The following is an 18,488-nucleotide window of genomic DNA, read 5'->3' as shown; positions in this document are numbered from 1 at the left end:
TGAGGAGGTGATCTGAGCGCTCGCAGCATTCCCTGGCTTTAATGTGCGTGGAGGAAAAAAATCAAGGGCCCAGTGTTGGTTGGAGCCTGGCCCAGAGACTGGTTTAGGCCAGGCTGCCGCCCCATCACAGCCCCATCACAACTTCCCGTTAGGAGTGATGGTCACATGACTGCCAAGTCTGGGAGCCTAGAAGCTTCCACGTGGCATGCCTAGACCACACCAACCACACACGGGCCCCAGGGCTGGCGGGATCCCTTCCAAAGGCTCAGACTCCACATTGGGATGGCAGGTACATCACGGTGGAAGAGGCACTATGAATCTATTGGACGCTGATTCAAGTAGAGGTTTTGTGTGGTCCAGGCCCCAGAAGGCTGTTTGCGAGTGGGGAATGGACATTACCAACCCTTTGGAGAGTGGCCACGCTTCCAAGCTGCAGGGCTTTCACAATGAATTGGTAGTAGATGTAAAGGTATGAGCAGAATAGGAACAAGAGGCTAGGTGCGGAGAGTCATCAGGATAGAGAGTGCCAGGTGCCTAGCAACAGGCAAAGTGACAAGCCTGTGCACAACCATTCCCTTAAGCATTAATCCCTGGAGGTGACATCAAGGCTGGGCAGGGCAAAGCCATGGCTGATATATAAGGACCAGCTGCAATGACTAATAACCCTCTGGCCTGGCGCTGACCAATTAGTAGAGATCAAGACCTGGAAAGCTGATGAATATTCTCTTGGGATCCTCCCCTGAGACTTCCACATAAAAGCCCCCAGGGCAGAGGACCCAGTGCTGTCCTATGGAGCATGCCCTGCCCTTTCCTTACCTACTTCATGCAGGCGTGTTTTCATTGCCTCTCTTTGAAGATCCAGGAGCCCTTCTTTTGCCTCTGTAACTTGCTTCCTGAGCCCATTTCTTCGACAGCTTACTACTTCTACCTCTGTGACTTTCTAAATAAACTTTATATTATAGTTTGAGTCTTGACTGTGAATTCTTTATTAACCAGAATTCAAGTACCAAGGTTGCTGAACTGATAGCCAGTCTGGCTCCAAAGGTCTAACACCTTATACTGTTTCTTTTTTTTTTTTTATTAAGTGAGAGGCGGGGAGGCAGAGACAGACTCCCACATGCGCCCCAACCGTGATCCACCTGAAAAAACCCCTACTGGGCGATGGCTCTGCCCATCTGAAGCCACTGCTCTATTGCTCAGCAACAGATATTTTAGCACTTGAGGTGAGGCCACAGCTATCCTCAGTGCCCAGGGCCAACTTGCTCAAAGTGTTTGAGCCATGGCTGCGGGAGAGGAAGAGAGAGAGGGAAGGGGTAGAGAAGCAAATGGTCACTTCTCTGTGCCCTGACTGGGAATCAAACCCGGGACTTCCACACGCTGGGCCAACATGCTACCACTATGCCAACCAGCCAGGGCCCAGATGTTTTGTTTTATTTATTGATTGATTTTAAACAGGAAAGGAATGAGAGAGCAACATTGATTTGTTGTTTCACCTATCTGTGCATTCATTAGTTGATTATTGTATGTGCCCTGACCAGGGGCTGAATCCACAGCCTTGGTGCATCAGGATGACATATCAACCAACTAAACTACCCAAATAGGGTTCCAAGTATCCACTTTTAATATGCAGTAGGAGTTATTAATATAGATTAATGTGCCTGATGTTCCAAAATTTCCCAAATATTGGCTGTGGCTCAGTTGATGGCAAAAGTTGGCATCTAGCCTGACCAGGAGGTGGCACAGTGGATAGATCATTGGACTGGAATGTGGAGGACCCAGGTTCAAGACCCTGAGGTCGCCAGTTTGAGCGCAGGCTCATCTGGTTTGAGCAAAGCTCACCAGCATGGATCCAAGGTCACTGGCTTGAGCAAGGGGTTACTCAGTCTGCTGTAGCCCCACAGTCAAAGCACATATGAGATAGCAATCAATGAACAACTAAGGTGTCGCAATGAAAAACTAATGATTGATGCTTCTCATCTCTCTCCGTTCCTGTCTGTCCCTATCTATCCCTCTCTCTGACTCTGTCTCTGTAAAAAATAAAAATAAAATAAAAAAAAAGATGTCACTATCTCAAGAGAATATTAAGACCATTGAGTGGTAAAATAGATTAGCAGAACCCTACCCCAATCAAATTGGGGCTTATTAAAAATAAAGAAGAAAATTAAAAAAAAAAAAGCTGGCATCTAGAGTCAGTCTTTGTGTTCACTGAGGGTGAGACTGGAGTGGGGTTAGCAATGGGTGATTGGCAGCATGTATCATAAGTTCTGAGCCCTGGCTAGATAGTTGGGTTGGTCAAAGCATCATCCTGATGCACAGAGGTTTCTGGTTTGATGCCTGGTCAGGGTACATATAGGAACAGATCAATGTTTCTTTTATTAAAATTTTTATTTATTGATTGATTTTTAGAGGGGAGAGAGAGAGAGAGAGAGAGAGAAGGGAGGAGCAGGAAGCATCAACTCCCATATGTGCCTTGACCGGGCAAGCCCAAGGTTTCGAACCGGCAACCTTAGCGTTCCAGGTTGATGCTTTATCCCACTGCGCCACCACAGGTCAGGCTTTTATTAAAATTTTTAAAATCCATTTTAGAGAGAGAGGAATGGAAGGACAGGGAGAGGAGAGATGAGAGTCACCAACTTAGAGGTGCAATACTTTAGTTGGTTCATTGATTGCTTCCCTAACTGAGCCAGTGACCCCTTGCTCAAGCCAGAAACCTTTGGCTCAAGCCAGCAACCCTGCCCACAAGCTGGTGTTCCCAAGAAGAATACCTGCACTTCACTTTGACCTAGCAGTTCCATTAGCTAAGAATTTATCCTAAGAAAATAAAACTGGGCCTGAATTTCAGTGCAGGGCCTTGCTCTTGGAAGAAAAGGCTAGAATCCACTTTAGTGCAACTTAGGAGGAAGCTTCATTAATACATGGATCTAGCCCTGGTTGGATGGTTCAGTGAACAGAGCATCATCAGGTGTGCTGAGATCACAGGTTCGATCCCTGGACAGGGCACATACAAGAAGCAAACAATGAGTGCCCAACTATACTGCTCACAAAAATTAGGGGATATTGCAAAATGAATATGAAGCGATAAAATATCTCCTACTTTTTGTGAGCAGTGTAAATGGAACTAAGTGAAATAAGTTGATGCTTCTTTCTCTCTCTGCCCCTGCCTCTCTGAAATCAATGGAAAAATACAATACATGGGTCTATAAGCTATAGGCTTTCTCCAGTAGAGTCCTACTGGATGACACATTGTTAAGTGACAAAGGTGAGTATCAAAGCAGCAAGAGAGCCTGGCCTGTGGTGGCGCAGTGGATAAAGCGTCGACCTGGAAATGCTGAGGTCGCCGATTCGAAACCCTGGGCTTGCCTGGTCAAGGCACATATGGGAGTTGATGCTTCCAGCTCCTCCCCCTCTCCTCTCTCTCTCTCTCTCTCTCTCTCTCTCTCTCTCTCTCTCTCTCTCTTTCCCTCTCCTCTCTAAAATGAATAAATAAATAAATTTTTTTAAAAAAAGCAGCAAGAGACCTAGAGGACAGAGTTATACTTGCCTTGTTTTTTTTTTGTTTTTGTTTTGTTTTTCTTAAGTGAGAAGCAGGGAGGCAGAGAGATAGACTCCAGCATGTGCCCTACAGGGATCCACCCAGCAAGCCCTCCAGGGGTAATGCTCTGCCCATCTGGAGCCATTGATCTGCTGCAACTAGAGCCATTTTAGTGCCTGAGGTGAGGCCATGGTGCCATCCTCAGCTCCCGGGCCAACTTTACTCCAATGGAGCCGTGGTTGCAGGAGGGGAAGAGAGAGATTGAGATAAGGGAGAAGGGGAAGGGTGGAGAAGTAGATGGTTGCTTCTCCTGTGTGCCTTGATCAAACCCAGGACTTCTACATGCCGGGCCAATGCTCTACCACTGAGCGAACCGGCCAGGGCCACTTTTTTTTTTTTTAAGGATTAGTAAGTGTGCCAAGAACTGGAAATCCAAACCATCTAACACAGGATCTATAACCCAGTGATTCAAGGACAGCCTCTGGCATGCAGGTATCAAGCTCCTGGTTCAGATACTACAACACCTAGGGCAAGTTACAGAACTGAGCTATGCCCCAGCATCCTCATCTGAAAAGTTGAGCAACAATATCTGGATGCTTGTGTAGAGTAAATGAGGTTAAGCATGAAAATTCTTTATTAAGAATAAGTGCTGCTGGCCCTGGCCAGCTGGTTCAGTGGATAGAGCACCAGCCTGGCATGTGTACATCCTGGGTTCCATCCCTGGTCAGGGCACACGTGAGAAGCAACCATCTACTTCTCTCATCCTCCCTCTTCTCTCTCCCCCTCTCGCATCACTGCCTCAATTGGTTTAGGTGTGAGCCCCAGGCGCTGAGGATAGCTCACTACCTCCAAGGAAGGGTTGACAGAGTTGATGCTTCTTTTTATATATATATATTTTATTGATTGATTTTTAGGGAGAGAGGAGTGAGAGAGAGAGAGAGAAGGGGGAGGAGCAGGGAGCACCAACTCCCATATGTGCCTTGACCAGGCAAGCCCAAGGTTTCGAACCGGCAACCTCAGTGTTCCAGGTCGACGCTTTATCCCACTGCGCCACCACAGGTCAGGCCAAGAGTTGATGCTTCTTATCTCTCTTCCTTCCTGTCTCTCTCTCTCTCTGAATCTCTGCCTTGCTTTAAAAAAATTAAAAAAAAAAAAAAATGAATAAATGCTGAGTAAATGTTATAAAGGCTCTTATGCTATTCAACAATTAATTCTGGCCAGCGTGAATTAAGGGTTAAGGTACTTTATTGTTACTTCAGTATTGTCCAAAGTGTTATTTTAAAAAACAAACACATGTTCTGGCCGGATAACTTGGTTGGTTAGAGCACCACTGCCAAGTGCAGAGGTTGCCAGTTCCATTCCCAGTCAAGGCACAATGTCCCTGTAATTAAACGCAAAGAAATTCTGAAAAATGTTTTTAGGACTATTAGCGGAGAAGAGACAGAATTGTTTTCTGCCTTATAAATACGACTTGATAGCCTAAATTTCCTACCTTGAACACTTTTCAGTTTTGTAACTAGTAAAGTTTGGTCTCTAGGTGTTTACGCAGAGCCCGGCTTCTGAGTCCCAGCGGTGGGTTGGAGTACGGCCTAGCCTCATTCCGGTGTGACCTTCGCGGGCCTGGGCCCCAGCAAGCCTCATTTCTCGGACCTGGAAGCCTGGGATGACAGCTCGCCCTCCACTCCCCACACAGCCTTGAGGCTCTGGGATTGGTTCCCACTGGGTCGAGGCCCCGCCCACCCAGACGGGGGTCCCGATGCTCCAGCCCGCTGGGCCCCAACCCGGAAATACGGGGCGGAGCCAGGCGGCCCGGGGGCGGGGAGGGGGCGGGGTTGGGCGGTCCCGGGGGCGCCGAGCGGCGGGGCGGGCGGGGAGGACGACGCTGAAGGGCCGCGGAGCCGCGCAGCGCTGCAGCGGAGTGCCGGAGCCGGCGCCGGGCCCATGGCCAGGACGACCAGCCAGCTGGTGAGTGCGCTCGCGGCAACCCGAGCTCACCAGACGATCATCCCTCCGAGAACCGCGGCCGCTCGGGCCCGGTGAGGCGCGGCGGCCCGTGATTCCGAGGGCCGGGTGGCGTCTCACCTGGCTGGGTCCGGGCAGCAAGGAGAAGGACCGTGGGCACCGTGCGGACGCCGCGCAGCCACCGAGGGAGCCCGGTCCCCGGGAGGCGGGCGCCGGCCCGACGGGGGCGCTGACAGGCACGCGGAGGGCGGGGGAAGCCCTAGAAATGTCACGGGCTCGCCGCGGTTCGAGTGTTTGGAAAGTTTGTTTTCGGCGCGGCCTGGAGCCGAGCCTCCGGCGTTACCTTCCGTGCTGTCTGCGGAGGAGCCTTCCTGGGGCTGCACTAAGAACGGGGTCCCGGTACCCCTGCCCGCAGCAGAAGTAGGAGTGCGAGCTCTTGCTCAAAGGGTCTGATGCTCCGAGCCTCCCAGGTTCCTGGATCGCGTGGAGTGGGGACGCTTTCCCGACCCGGCGGGTGCTTCTCCTGCCTGGAGTCCGCGCTCCGCCCGGCACAGGCACCGTTGTTGTGGGAAGTCCCTGGGAGCTGGGCTGGAACTTACCGCCGGGGCAACGGGAGCGTGACAGGGAGGAGGGATTTTAGGGGGAAAGAAAAAGAAAACGCACTTGTTGAGTTAAATGTTTGACTAAAAGTATCGCTAGTGGCTCTGTATTTTGTCTCTGTCGCTGAAAGTCTCCCTAGTGCTTTTATGTTTTTTCTCTGCTAAGTCTGCACCCTTGGGAAAGGGTTTAAGGATTTATACCTTGTGTGCAAATGTGAAGTGGATGATGGAAGAATGTTTAGACAGCTTGTCAAGTTTGGTTCAAAAAGCAGATCCCTTAAATGAAGGAAGACCTGGGAAATGTATTTGACTGCTCATCTTGTGGGGAGGGGGGCACCTTTGGGAATCTGATGGTAGGTGTGCGACGTCTCCTGAGAAGAACGCACGCCACACCGAGTTTTTTATTTATTTTTATTTATTTATTTCAGAGACAGAGAGTGAGTCAGAGGGATAGACAGGGACAGACAGACAGGAACGGAGACAGATGAGAAGCATCAATCATTAGTTTTTCGTTGCGCGTTGCAACACCTTAGTTGTTCATTGATTGCTTTCTCATATGTGCCTTGACCGCGGCCTTCAGCAGACCGAGTAACCCGTTGCTGGAGCCAGCGACCTTGGATTCAAGCTGGTGAGCTTTTCTTCAAACCAGATGAGCCCGCACTCAAGCTGGCGACCTCGGGGTCTCGAACCCAGGTCCTCTGCTTCCCAGTCCGACACTCTATCCACTGCGCCACTGCCTGGGCATGCCACACCGAGTTTTGTAATGACTTCAGGAAGCTCTTGACCCCTCTGCCGCTCACCCGTGGACTTCGTGTTAAGAACACTCGGCTTTGTAGAGATGGATGAGAATCCAGAGTCTAAGAGCGGGAGGACCTGTTCTGTTGAGGAAAAAGGTGAAAGGCGAAAGGGATGTCTTTGGTTATTGCGACATGTGGTGCCTGGGCTGACACACAACGACGCAATTTAGGACGCTTGGCAAACCTCAGTGGAGGCTGGTTGACGATAATCCTGGATTTTGTAAAATGGATTTTTGCACAGCGATGCGGTTGCAGTCCGAGGTGTGTACGTTATGGCATCCATCGGAAGAATAAAAGCGCATTTTCTTAGTGTTTGTAGTTCCTCCTGATGGACTTTAGACATCTGCAGATTTCTTTGCACAAGGCAGCTTTTTGGTTCAAAAACGGTGGAATCCACGAGAAGAAATGAAGTGCCGAAAAGGTTAGCTCTCTGGTCAGGAAGTGATAGGAATGAGATTTTTGTGTCTGGAGCTAGGTTCCTTCACATGTGCGTATGTCTGTGTGAATGCGCCCCATTTCCAGTCAGTAATGGCAGAGACGCCTCCAATGTTGGATTTTTCACACGAGGACAGATAGATTTACACGTGTCAAGTGAGTTTGCTGTTCAAGCTGGGAATTTTAAGATGAGAATCCCGTGTCGGGATGATTCATCTTCCCATTTTTTGAAGCGTGTACAGCCAACAGGGGGAGCACTTGGAGTTGCCAGTCTGAAGATGGTCTGGCTCACCTTCACAGTCAGGTGTGTCCTATGCTGTAGTACCACTGATGGAGCACTTCCGTCAAGGCAGGCACTGGGCTAGCTAGCTCACACGTGTTGCTTGGTTTTCTCAGCAGTATTGCGAGGTAGGTGGTGTTCCTATTGTACAGGTGTGGAAACCGAGGTGCAGAGAGGCTAAATACTTCTCTGGTAAATAGCGCTCATCGGAGGCTGGCAGAGTCCCGGGTGCCACCCTGCCCCTCACGTGAGGAGGGAGGACCTGGTGGGCAGCTCAGTGCAGCACTCAGTCTAAAGAAGTCCTCAGTGCTGCCCAGGAGGTCATGCCTGAATGTCCTGACTGTGCTGGAGGCAAGAGGGACATTGTCGGATGGAAGGACAGCACACTTACTTCTTTAGGCAGATAGCTGAACTCTGAGCCCCGGAGCCTGTGGCAGCCTCACTGTCAGAACGCAGCTGTTTGGAAAGAGACTCTGGTTCATCCTCATTTGAGGGCTGATATTCTGAATGGGTGAGGCTTGGAATCTTCCCTTTGTAAAATGAACTGTGGTGGCCCTGGCCAGTTGGCTCAGTGGTAGAGTGTCGGTCTGGCGTGCAGGAGTCCCGGGTTCGATTCCTGGCCAGGGCACACAGGAGAAGCACCCATCTGCTTCTCCACCCCTCCCCCTCTCCTTCCTCTATGTCTCTCTCTTCCCCTCCCGCAGCCGAGGCTCCATTGGAGCAAAAAGATGGCCCAGGCGCTGGGGATGGCTCCGTGGCCTCTGCCTCAGGCGCTACAATGGCTCTGGTTGCAACAGAGCGACAGATGGGCAGAGCATTGCCGCCTAGGGCGTGCCCAGTGGATCCCGGTCGGGCACATGCGGGAGTCTGACTGCCTCCCCATTTCCAACTTCAGAAAAATACAAAATAAAACAAAACAACAACAAAAAAAACTGTGGTTCCTGGCCCAGTGGCTCAGTGAAATAAAACCTTGACCTGGCGTGCCAATGGTCACAGGTCCAATCCCGTCCGGACACGTAGGAGAAGCAATCAGTGAGTGCGCAACAGAATAGAATAACTAAGTGAAACAATGAATGAAGGCTTTTCTCTCTTCTTTCTTTCTCTCTTCTCTCTCTCCCTCTCCCTCCTCCACCTCAAATCAATGAAAAAATTAAATAATAATAAAAAAGGAACCATGTAATGATTCTGTTAAATGTAAAATTGACCACTAGGCAAAGTAGCTCCCTGTAACTCTAGGGTGGCTGTGTGTTTGCAGCAATGGTTATTACTGGGGCATGTAGTGGGGAAAGCAGAGAACATGGAAACAAGCAGATTTTCTTGGAGTGTCATTCAGATATGCCAAGGTTATGGGTTCGATCCCTGGTCAGGGCACATGGAGGCATCAACCAGTGAATGGATAAATAAATGGAACAACAAATATCTCTTTGTCCCTTTCCCTCTCTTTCTCTCTCCCTTACCCCCTCTCCCTTCTTTTCTCTAAAATAATAAACAAACAAACAAATAAATAAATTTGGGTTAAATCTGGTTTATCCCATTGTTAGGGACAAGCCAACAGTATCCTAGGCTGAAGCTCTCCATGTTGGCACTGCTGTCTCCATGTTGGCACTGCTATCAGGTTGGGTGAGGCCTGCCTTGGACTACTGTCCTCACATCCCAGGACCCCGAGTACCTAACCCACAGAGGGGCCAGTGTTGGTGATGTGGACCCTGCATAGGATCAGCCCCTCGCAAGACAACAGATCTCTGAGGATCAAGATCACCCTAGGCCTGACCTGTGGTGGCGCAGTGGATAAAGCATCGACCTGACCTGGAAACGCTGAGGTCGCCGGTTCGAAACCCTGGGCTTGCCTGGTCAAGGCACATATGGGAGTTGATGCTTCCAGCTCCTCCCCCCTTCTCTCTCTGTCTCTCCCTCTCCTCTCTAAAAAATGAATAAATAAATAAATAAATAAATAAAAAAGAAACAAAGATTAAAAAAAAAAAAAAAAAAAAAAGATCACCCTAGCAGTCTGTTCACTGGAAGCCAAGCTGCTTTTCCCTGGCAACAGAGGGAGCTGGGGAAATGGCCCTTCTGATGTTTGGTCCCTTTGACACACCTCTCTGCCATTTGGGGAAGGTCAGTGAGGGCTTTCCCCAGGCCTCAGCTTTGCTCTAATTTCTGAGTGTCCTGTCCCAAGGGGAGCATGTGCTCCATGGGTGAGTACAGCCACATAGAGCACCGTGCCTATGCCCCCCAGGTATCAGAGGCCCCAGGTGCCAGAGGTGCCACCCTCCAGAAATGGTTTGCAGCTGGTGGTCGTGGGGGAACCCCAGGACTCTTTCTCTGAGTAACCCACGTTTTCTCCAGGTTTCACGCCATGCACCTGTGCACAGATACACCGTGAGTGAGCATGGTGGGCCAGAGCACCATCAGCATAGGAGGAGGGCGGGCTTGGATGGGAGCGTTAGACCCAGCGTGTGCCGCCATTGGCTGTCCAGTGGTGCTGCATGGACCTTTGGGAAAGGATTGGAGCAGCCCCGTCTTTGGCAAAGCTGCCCAAATACTGGCTCTGCTCAGCCATGTTCTTAGGTTCTGGAAAGCCTCAGCATCCAGACCCTGGGGAAGCAGGTAAGTCAGCAAGCTAACTTCTTTTTTTTTTTTTAACAGAGACAGAGAGAGAGTTAGACAGGGACAGAAACAGAGCGAGATGAGAAGCATCAACCATTAGTTTTTCATTGCGCGTTGCAACACCTTAGTTGTTCATTGATTGCTTTCTTATATGTGCCTTGACCGTGGGTGGGCCTTCAGCAGACGAGTAACCCCTTGCCCGAGCTAGTGACCTTGGGCTCAAGCTGGCGAGCTCGGAGTCTCGAACCTGGGTCCTCTGCATCCCAGTCCGACGCTCTAGCCACTGCGCCACCGCCTGGTCAGGCAGCAAGCTAACTTTTTTATCAAGCTACAAAGCTTGATAACTGCTCATTTCCAAGGTCTTGTCGTTTTTAAATTATTTATTTATTTATTTATTTCAGAGACAGAGCGAGAGTCAGAGAGAGGGATAGATAGGGACAGACAGACAGGAACAGAAAGAGATGAGAAGCATTAATCATCAGTTTTTCGTTGCAACAACCTTAGTTGTTCATTGATTGCTTTCTCATAGTTGCCTTGACCGTGAGCCTTCAGCAGACCGAGTAACCCCTTGCTCGAGTCAGCGACCTTGGGTCCAAGCTGGTGAGCTTTTTGCTCACACCAGATGAGCCTGCACTCAAGCTGGCGACCTCGGGGTCTCGAACCTGGGTCCTTCCGCATCCCAGTTCGACGCTCTATCCACTGCGCCACCGCCTGGTCAGGCGGTCTTGTCGTTTTTTTGTTTTTTTACAGAGACAGAGAGTCAGAGAGAGGGATAGATAGGGACTGACAGACAGGAACAGAGAGAGACGAAAAGCATCAATCATCAGCTTTTCGTTGTGACACCTTAGTTGCTCATTGATTGCTTTCTCATATGTGCCTTGACCGTGGGCCTTCAGCAGACCGAGTAACCCCTTCCTCAAGCCAGCGACCTTGGGTCCCAGCTGGTGAGCTTTTCCTCAAACCAGATAAGCCCGCGCTCAAGCTGGCGAGCTCGGAGTCTCGAACCTGGGTCCTCTGCATCCCAGTCCGACGCTCTATCCACTGTGTCACCGCCTGGTCAGGCAAGGTCTTGTCATTTTTAATGTGCTTCCTTTTTTTTTTTTTTTTTTAATTTTAAATTTTATTTTTTACAGAGACAGAGAGTGAGTCAGAGAGAGGGATAGACAGACAGGAATGGAGAGAGATGAGAAGCATCAATCATTAATTTTTCATTGCGCGTCGCAACACTTTAGTTGTTCATTGATTGCTTTCTCACATGTGCCTTGACCGTGGGCCTTCAGCAGACTGAGTAACCCCTTGCTGGAGCCAGCGATCTTGGGTTCAAGCTGGTGGGCTTTTTGCTCAAACCAGATGAGCCCACACTCAAGCTGGAGACCTCGGGGTCTCGAACTCGAGTCCTCTGCTTCTCAGTCCGATGCCACCGCCTGGTCAGGCCATTTTTATTTTTAAAATTATTTTTTTTAATTTATTCATTTTAGAGGAGAGAGAGAGAGAGAGAGAGAGAGAGAGAGAGAAGGGGGGAGGAGCAGGAAGCATCAATTCCCATATGTGCCTTGACCAGGGAAGCCCAGGGTTTTGAACCAGCGACCTCAGCGTTCCAGGTCAGTGCTTGATCCACTGCACCACCACAGGTCAGGCAATCTCAGGGTTTTGAACCTGGGTCTTTTGCTCCCAGTCCATGGCTCTATCCACTGCACCACTGCCTAGTCAGGCTATAATGAGTTTTATGAAATGAATAATATTACAAGTATTGTTCCATCATTTTTTTGTTGTTGTATTTTTCTGAATTTGGAAATGGGGAGGCAGTCAGACAGACTCCCGCATGCGCCCGACCGGGATCCACCTGGCATTCCCACCAGGGGGCGATGCTGTTCAACCAGAGCCATTCCAGTGCCTGAGGCAGAGGCCATGGAGCCATCCTCAGCGCTGGGGCCAACTTTGCTCCAATGGAGCCCCAGCTTGGGAGGGGAAGGGAGAGACAGAGGAAGGAGAGGGGGAGGGGTGGAGAAGTAGATGGGTGCTTCTCCTATGTGCCCTGGCCAGGAATCGAACCCAGGACTCCTGCACACCAGGCCAATGCTGTACCACTGAGCCAACCGGCCAGGGCCCCGTCAAATTTTTTTTCACCTTTGGATGTAATGAACATTACAACAGCAGTTAGAATATGCTGTTGTACAGATGAACATTAAAAAAGAGTAAGGAATGTAAACTGGTGATTTCCACATTGGGCGGCTGCCTAGGCGCTCACCTTAGAGAGAACCCTGATTATAAGCACCATTTTAACAATCGGTTTCCTGAACTAAAAAAATTAGGCATTGGTTCTGCCAAACCGGTGTGAACTGGTGAATCCCACCACTGATCATCTGTGCTTTGACCAGACAAGCCTGGGGTTTCGAACCAGCAACTTCTGCATTCCAGGTCAGTGCTCTGCTCACTGCGTCACTGCAGGTTAGGCATGGGCCCCTGTTCTTCAGGGGCCAATTTACTCCACAGACCAGCTTCTGGAAGATGTTGTTTCAGCAACATCCCTACTGGTAAAAATGGCCACCATTTTCTATAAAGGGGCTGAGGTCTGGTGCAATGGACAGAGTGACCCTGACAGGGAATCAAGAGGCTTTGCCCTGCTGCCTCCTAGATCCAGAGTATGAAAAGAAAAAAAGAAAAACGATGACATTTGCACATCACCAAGCTTAGGAATTATTCATCAGCTTACTGTTCCCTCAAAGACAGCTGACAGAGGTCAAGTAGGAAAGATCAGAAGAGAGATTTCCACCTCTGCGAAGTGCCAGGGCCCCTACCTACACCAAGACCCGGAGCCTCCACGGGCCCTGATCTCCAGCTGCAGCCCAGATGAGAACAGAATGACTCTCAGTGGCTTTTATAGAGCCCTGCTCTTGTACTTCTGTTAGGTTGGCCGGAGACACGGGTTTGTAAAAAATTTACAAAGAGTGGAAAGGCTGAAATAGAAAAGTGTTTGCTTTCCAAGAGAGGAGACGGCCAGGCCGCAGGAGGAGTACCGGCCCGAGTGAGGAGGGGGGTTGGCTTTCATTGAACTTTTCCAAGGGCAGTGTGGTTCTTGTTGCTACACAGCTGAGTATGGGAGGGTGGTTTGTTTCGTTAGTTGTTCAGCTAAGTAGGTCCTAAGAATTATCTCAGGTACCCTGGCTGGATAGCTCAGTTGGTTACAGCATTGTCTTGAAGTGCAAAGGTTGCCGGTTCGATCCCTGGTCAGGGCCCCTACAGGAACGGATCGATGTTCCTGTCTCTTTCTCTCTCTCCTTTCCTCTCTGGCTAAAAGAAATAAAATAATTTAAAAAATAATTATTTCAACTGATGGAAACTGTTCACGAGTGGAGGCGGCTTACTGGTGGTTTTTTAGTCCTCTGTGTCTGTAAAACAGGCTCAGAACTGTCAGGAGACTAGGTTAGGAATGAGAGGCTTTTTGGCTTTCTGTCCTTTCAGAAACGTCTCCAGGAACCTGAGCATGAGCAGCGTGCTCCAGAGTCGAGGAGCGCTGGCAAGAGTGGGCCATGGGCACCCTCAGACATCGCTGCTGGGTGAGCTGACCAGACCGCAACTGACACGCCAGGCCTCAGCCCCTCAAGACCTCATGTGCATGCGCTGCCAAGGTGGAAGTAAAAATAAATCATAGAACACGAAGTACAAGTCACCCCAAATGCAGACGTCTTAGGCTTACGTGTGCACGATCACAGAGAGAACCACCACAGGGATATCTGCTCTAGCAACTGGGGCGTGACTGCGGCCCAGCTGGCAGCACGCTGCATTAACGTCACTCCGTCACTCCACACGGCTGCACCAGCCCCGGAAGGAGAGCCTGATGATGAACACGTGGGGTGGCCACACTCACAGAGCGAGGACCTGACCCAGACTCAACACTGGCTCGGTGGCAAGACTCCTGGATCTGTTTGTTGTCTTCCTCCCTCTTTATGTGCTTTCCCTGATTGACCTCACAAGCAGGTACTATAGTGTGATAAAATAGCCTGAATTAAGACTGCATTCTCTGCCTGACCTGTGGTGGTGCAGTGGATAAAGCGCCCACCTGGAATGCTGAGGTCGCCAGTTCTAAAACCTGGGCTTGCCCACTCAAGGCACATATGGGAGTTGATGCTTCCTGCTCCTCCCCTCCCTTCTCTCTCTCCCTCTCTCTCTCCCCACTCTCTAAAATAAATAAATAAATAAAAATTTAAAAATCTTTAAAAAAAAGACTGCATTCTCAGCCCTGATAGGTTGGTTCAGTGGATAGAGCATCAGCCCGGAGTGTAGAAGTCCCGAGTTTAATCACCACTCAGGGCACACATGAGAAGCGACCATCTTCTTCTCTTACCCTCCCTCTCCCCTTTCTCTCTCTCCTCCCCTCTTCCCCTCTCACAGTTGGCCCTGGGTGCTGAGATAGCTGGGTTGATTCAACCCAGATGGGGGTTGTGGGGTGGATCCCAGCCGGGGTGTATCCGGGAGTCTGTCTCTCTATCTCCCCTCTTCTCAGTAAAAGAAAAAAAAAGACTGCATCTCTTCAAATGATTTTCCTCTATTGACCTTCCCCAATTCTCACTGGATTAGCATTTGACCTACTTGGGAAGTGCTGGCTTTAACAACAATACTTCCACCCTAAAGTCTTAAAAAAGATGACTGCTGGACTTGGCTCTTGAATATTTAATGGCAGCCAGCATATGCCCCCCTCTAATCCAGACATTGAGGAGTGGGGGTGGCTCACTGATGCCAGGTTGGCTCAATCCCTGAATCCCACTCCCAGGGGGCCAAGGGGGTGCTGATTGAAAACATTTGCGCACAGAAAATCCTATGCTGCACTTCGATTTCAATGGGGCCTGACCAGGCGGTGGCACAGTGGATAGAGCATCGGATTGGGACGTGGAGAACCCAGGTTCAAAACCCCAAGCTCACCGGCTTGAGCGCAGGCTCATCTGGTTTGAGCAAGGCTCACCAGTTTGAGCCCAAGGTTGCTGGCTTGAGCAAGGGGTCACTCACTCTGCTGTAGCCCCTCAGTCAATAAACAACTAAGGTGCCGCAACAAAGAATTGATGCTTCTCATCTCTCTTCCTTCCTGTCTGTCTGTCCCTCTCTCTGTCACTCTCACACACAAAAAAAAAAGACTTCAATGTGGAAATTTGACAGAAAGACTATAACCTGCATTTAGCTCAGGACACCCATCTTTTTTTTTTTTTTAAAGAGAGAGAGACAGGGCCCTGGCTGGTTGGCTCAGCGGTAGAGTGTCAGCCTGGCATGCGGGAGTCCCGGGTTCGATTCCTGGCCAGGGCACACAGGAGATGCACCCATCTGCTTCTCCACCCCTCCCCCTCTCCTTCCTCTCTGTCTCTCTCTTCCCCTCCCACAGCCGAGGCTCCGGTTGGAGCAATGATGGCCCGGGCGCTGAGGATGGCTCTGTGGCCTCTGCCTCAGGTGTTAGACTGGCTCTGGATGCAACAGAGCGACGCCCTAGAGGGGCAGAGCATCGCCCCCTGGTGGGCATGCCAGGTGGATCCTGGTTGGGCGCATGCAGGAGTCTGTCAGACTGCCTCCTTGTTTCCAGCTTTGGAAAAATGAAAAAAAAAAAAAGAGAGAGAGAGAGACAGGAAGGAAAAGAGATGAGAAGCATCAAATCGTAGTTGCGGCACTTTAGTTGTTCATTGATTGCTTCTCATACGTGCCTTTACAGGGTAGGGGTGGGGCTTGCGTCTAGCCAGTGAACATCCAGCTTAAGCTCCAGCTTAAGCTGGTGAGCTCACGCTCAAGCTGGTTGAGCCCATGCTTAAGCCCAGGGAGTTGAGGTTTTGAAGCTGGGGACGTCAGTGTCCCAGGTAGACTCTCTATTCACTGCACCCCACTGGTCAGGCCCAGTCCTCCTAATTGAAGTCTCCAGTGGCCATTGCTTTTCTCTTCTTTTTTTAAGTGAGAGCCCAAGACCAAGTTCTTCCTGCCTGTGCTGTGGGCCCAGCCGTAAACCTGGCCCTTAACGGCCGAACTGAATGCACTGCCGAGATAAGCCTCTGGGGTAAACTGGAGGCCACTTGGCCCTAAGGGCTGCCGCTCTGTGACACAACCACAAGCTTGTCTTGAAAATGGCAAGGAAAAGGGCCAAGAATGTCAGGCTCTCCTACAAGATTCTACCCAGAAAATAACTGTTCACATATCACACTCCCGCTCTGCGAGAGCACTTAACAGAGCATCTGCACTTGGTCCCTTCAGTCACTTCCAGGTGTCCACAAAAACACTAGCAAATGGACACGACCACTGCTTTGTTGCAAGAGAAAAGGGATGGGCATTAGAGACTTAAAATTGAGAGGGCTGGGTGTCCTATGTTAAATGCGAGATATAGTTTCTGTCAAATTCCTCCCGTTGAAATCTAAACACAAAAGCATAGGATTTTGTGTGCACAAATATGTGCGATCAACCTAATTAGAAACACCTCGTTTTTATTCTGAAATCATCTATCTCAAATTTGCACATAAAACCTTCACCTCTGGCCTCTCTTCTGCTTTGTTTTCTACAGTTTCTCAAATACCTGAGCAGAAGTGGTAGCTATCACTGATAACAAATGAGGAAACAGAGGCCCAGAGACCAGAGGCTTGTTCCAGGCACCAGATGCGCAGAGCGGGGCTGGGACCTCACACAGCAACCGTGCTGCGCACGTGCCGGATGCCAGCGGTTCTGACTTACTTTTCCCTGCAGGAGACCCCACAGTGCCCTGTGTGCACCCAGAGAGCTGACACCTTCAGGCACCCTCGGGAGTCATGGAAAAACTAGGGGTCCGCGCATAGTCGGGGCCCAGGTGATTCCGACCTTCAGCACTGCCCCTGGCCACCTCCCATGGGAACAAACTCCCTCGGACATCAGCGCCCTGACCCCCCTGCTGCCACCCCAGCCCAGACAGACACCATTCCGTGTAGCTTAGAAACAGAATTTAGGGTGACACATGACTCAAATGAGGGTCACCAGGAGCAAAGGTGGGACAGTACTGGAGATGGCTCACAGGGCCCTTCAGTTGGGCGGGACTGGACACACCTAGAGAAGGTTGGCTGAGGGGGAGGGCCGTCCTGAGCAGAATGCTGTGGTGGGCCTGCCGGCTGGTGCCCCCGCCCAGGTCACAGCTGCTATGAACACCGCTGTCACAAGGGGGACGTCCACCTGCCCAGTTTTCTCCCTCCCTAGAGACATCTCAGATACAGACCACCTGCACTTAAAATCTACATTAAGTTTTACACTCACTCACATTACTTGTCCCGGTGATGTGAGTGAGTGTAAAACCGCTGGCATTATGCCTGACCAGCAGTGGCACAGTGGACAGAGCGTCAACAGGGGCGCTGAGGTCGCTGGTTTGAAACCCGGGCTTGCCTGGTCAAGGCCCATGAGAGAAGCAACTATGGGCTGATGCTTCCTGTTCCTCCCCCACACACACACCTCTGCCTTTCTCTCCCTCTCCTCTCCCTAAAATCAAATAAAATCTTTTTTTTTTTTAATTTTATTTATTTATTTATTTATTTATTTATTTTTTTACAGAGACAGAGAGTGAGTCAGAGTGAGGGATAGACAGGAAGAGAGATGAGAAGCATCAATCATTAGTTTTTCATTGCACCTTAGTTGTTCATTGATTGCTTTCTCATATGTGCCTTGACCACGGGCCTTCAGCAGACCAAGTAACCCCTTGTTGGACCCAGCGACCTTCGGTTCGAGCTGGTAGGCTTTTGCTCAAACCAGATAAGCCCGCGCTCAAACTGGTGACCTCAGGGTCTCGAACCTGGGTCCTCTGCATCCCAGTCCGACACTCTATCCACTGCGCCACCACCTGGTCAGGCAAATAAAATCTTTTTTAAAAATGCTGGCATTAGACCTGATCTGTGGTGGCGCAGTGGATAAAGCGTCGACCTGGAATGCTGAGGTTGCCAGTTCGAGACCCTGGGCTTGCCTGGTTAAGGCACATACGGGAGTTGATGCTTCCTGCTCCTCTCCCCTTCTCTCTCTCTCTCCCCCCTTCTCTAAAACGAATAAAATATTTTTTTAAAAAAGTGCTGGCATTAGAAAAGAACTAGAGATGGCAGCAGGTGAGAGCAGTGCCCCCTGGGGTGGAAGCACCAGCTGGAAGAAGCAGGGCCCCTGGCTACGGACACCCTGCGGCGGCTCTGCCAGCCCGGCAGTGAGGCCTCCTCCGGGCCAGTCTCCACTCCCCTGGGCACCAGCCACAGAGCAGGAAGGCAGCACACTGGGGGCAGGACACTGGCCTGGGGTTCAGACCCGGCCCACTG

The 18,488-nt window shown here is 50.4% G+C and overlaps 2 long non-coding RNA genes across 2 annotated transcripts; one reads left to right on the top strand and one right to left on the bottom strand.

Annotated features, from left to right (window-relative positions):
* Nucleotides 1–4,759: 4,759 nt before the first annotated feature.
* On the bottom strand, nucleotides 4,760–5,310 carry LOC136403740 (uncharacterized). Its single transcript, XR_010751180.1, has 2 exons — nucleotides 5,025–5,310; nucleotides 4,760–4,913 (listed from the first exon to the last, which is right to left on the bottom strand). It is a non-coding gene; the product is annotated as an uncharacterized lncRNA (long non-coding RNA).
* Nucleotides 5,311–5,405: 95 nt separating this feature from the next.
* On the top strand, nucleotides 5,406–17,424 carry LOC136403739 (uncharacterized). The gene is made up of 3 exons (XR_010751179.1): nucleotides 5,406–5,497; nucleotides 13,675–13,769; nucleotides 16,739–17,424. It is a non-coding gene; the product is annotated as an uncharacterized lncRNA (long non-coding RNA).
* The last annotated feature ends 1,064 nt before the right edge of the window (nucleotides 17,425–18,488 follow it).

Source organism: Saccopteryx leptura, chromosome 4, assembly GCF_036850995.1.
Source record: "Saccopteryx leptura isolate mSacLep1 chromosome 4, mSacLep1_pri_phased_curated, whole genome shotgun sequence".
In the NCBI taxonomy this organism is placed as follows: domain Eukaryota; kingdom Metazoa; phylum Chordata; class Mammalia; order Chiroptera; family Emballonuridae; genus Saccopteryx; species Saccopteryx leptura.
Note: the sequence above shows the minus strand (reverse complement) of the source record. Positions and strands in the feature narration are given on the sequence as shown.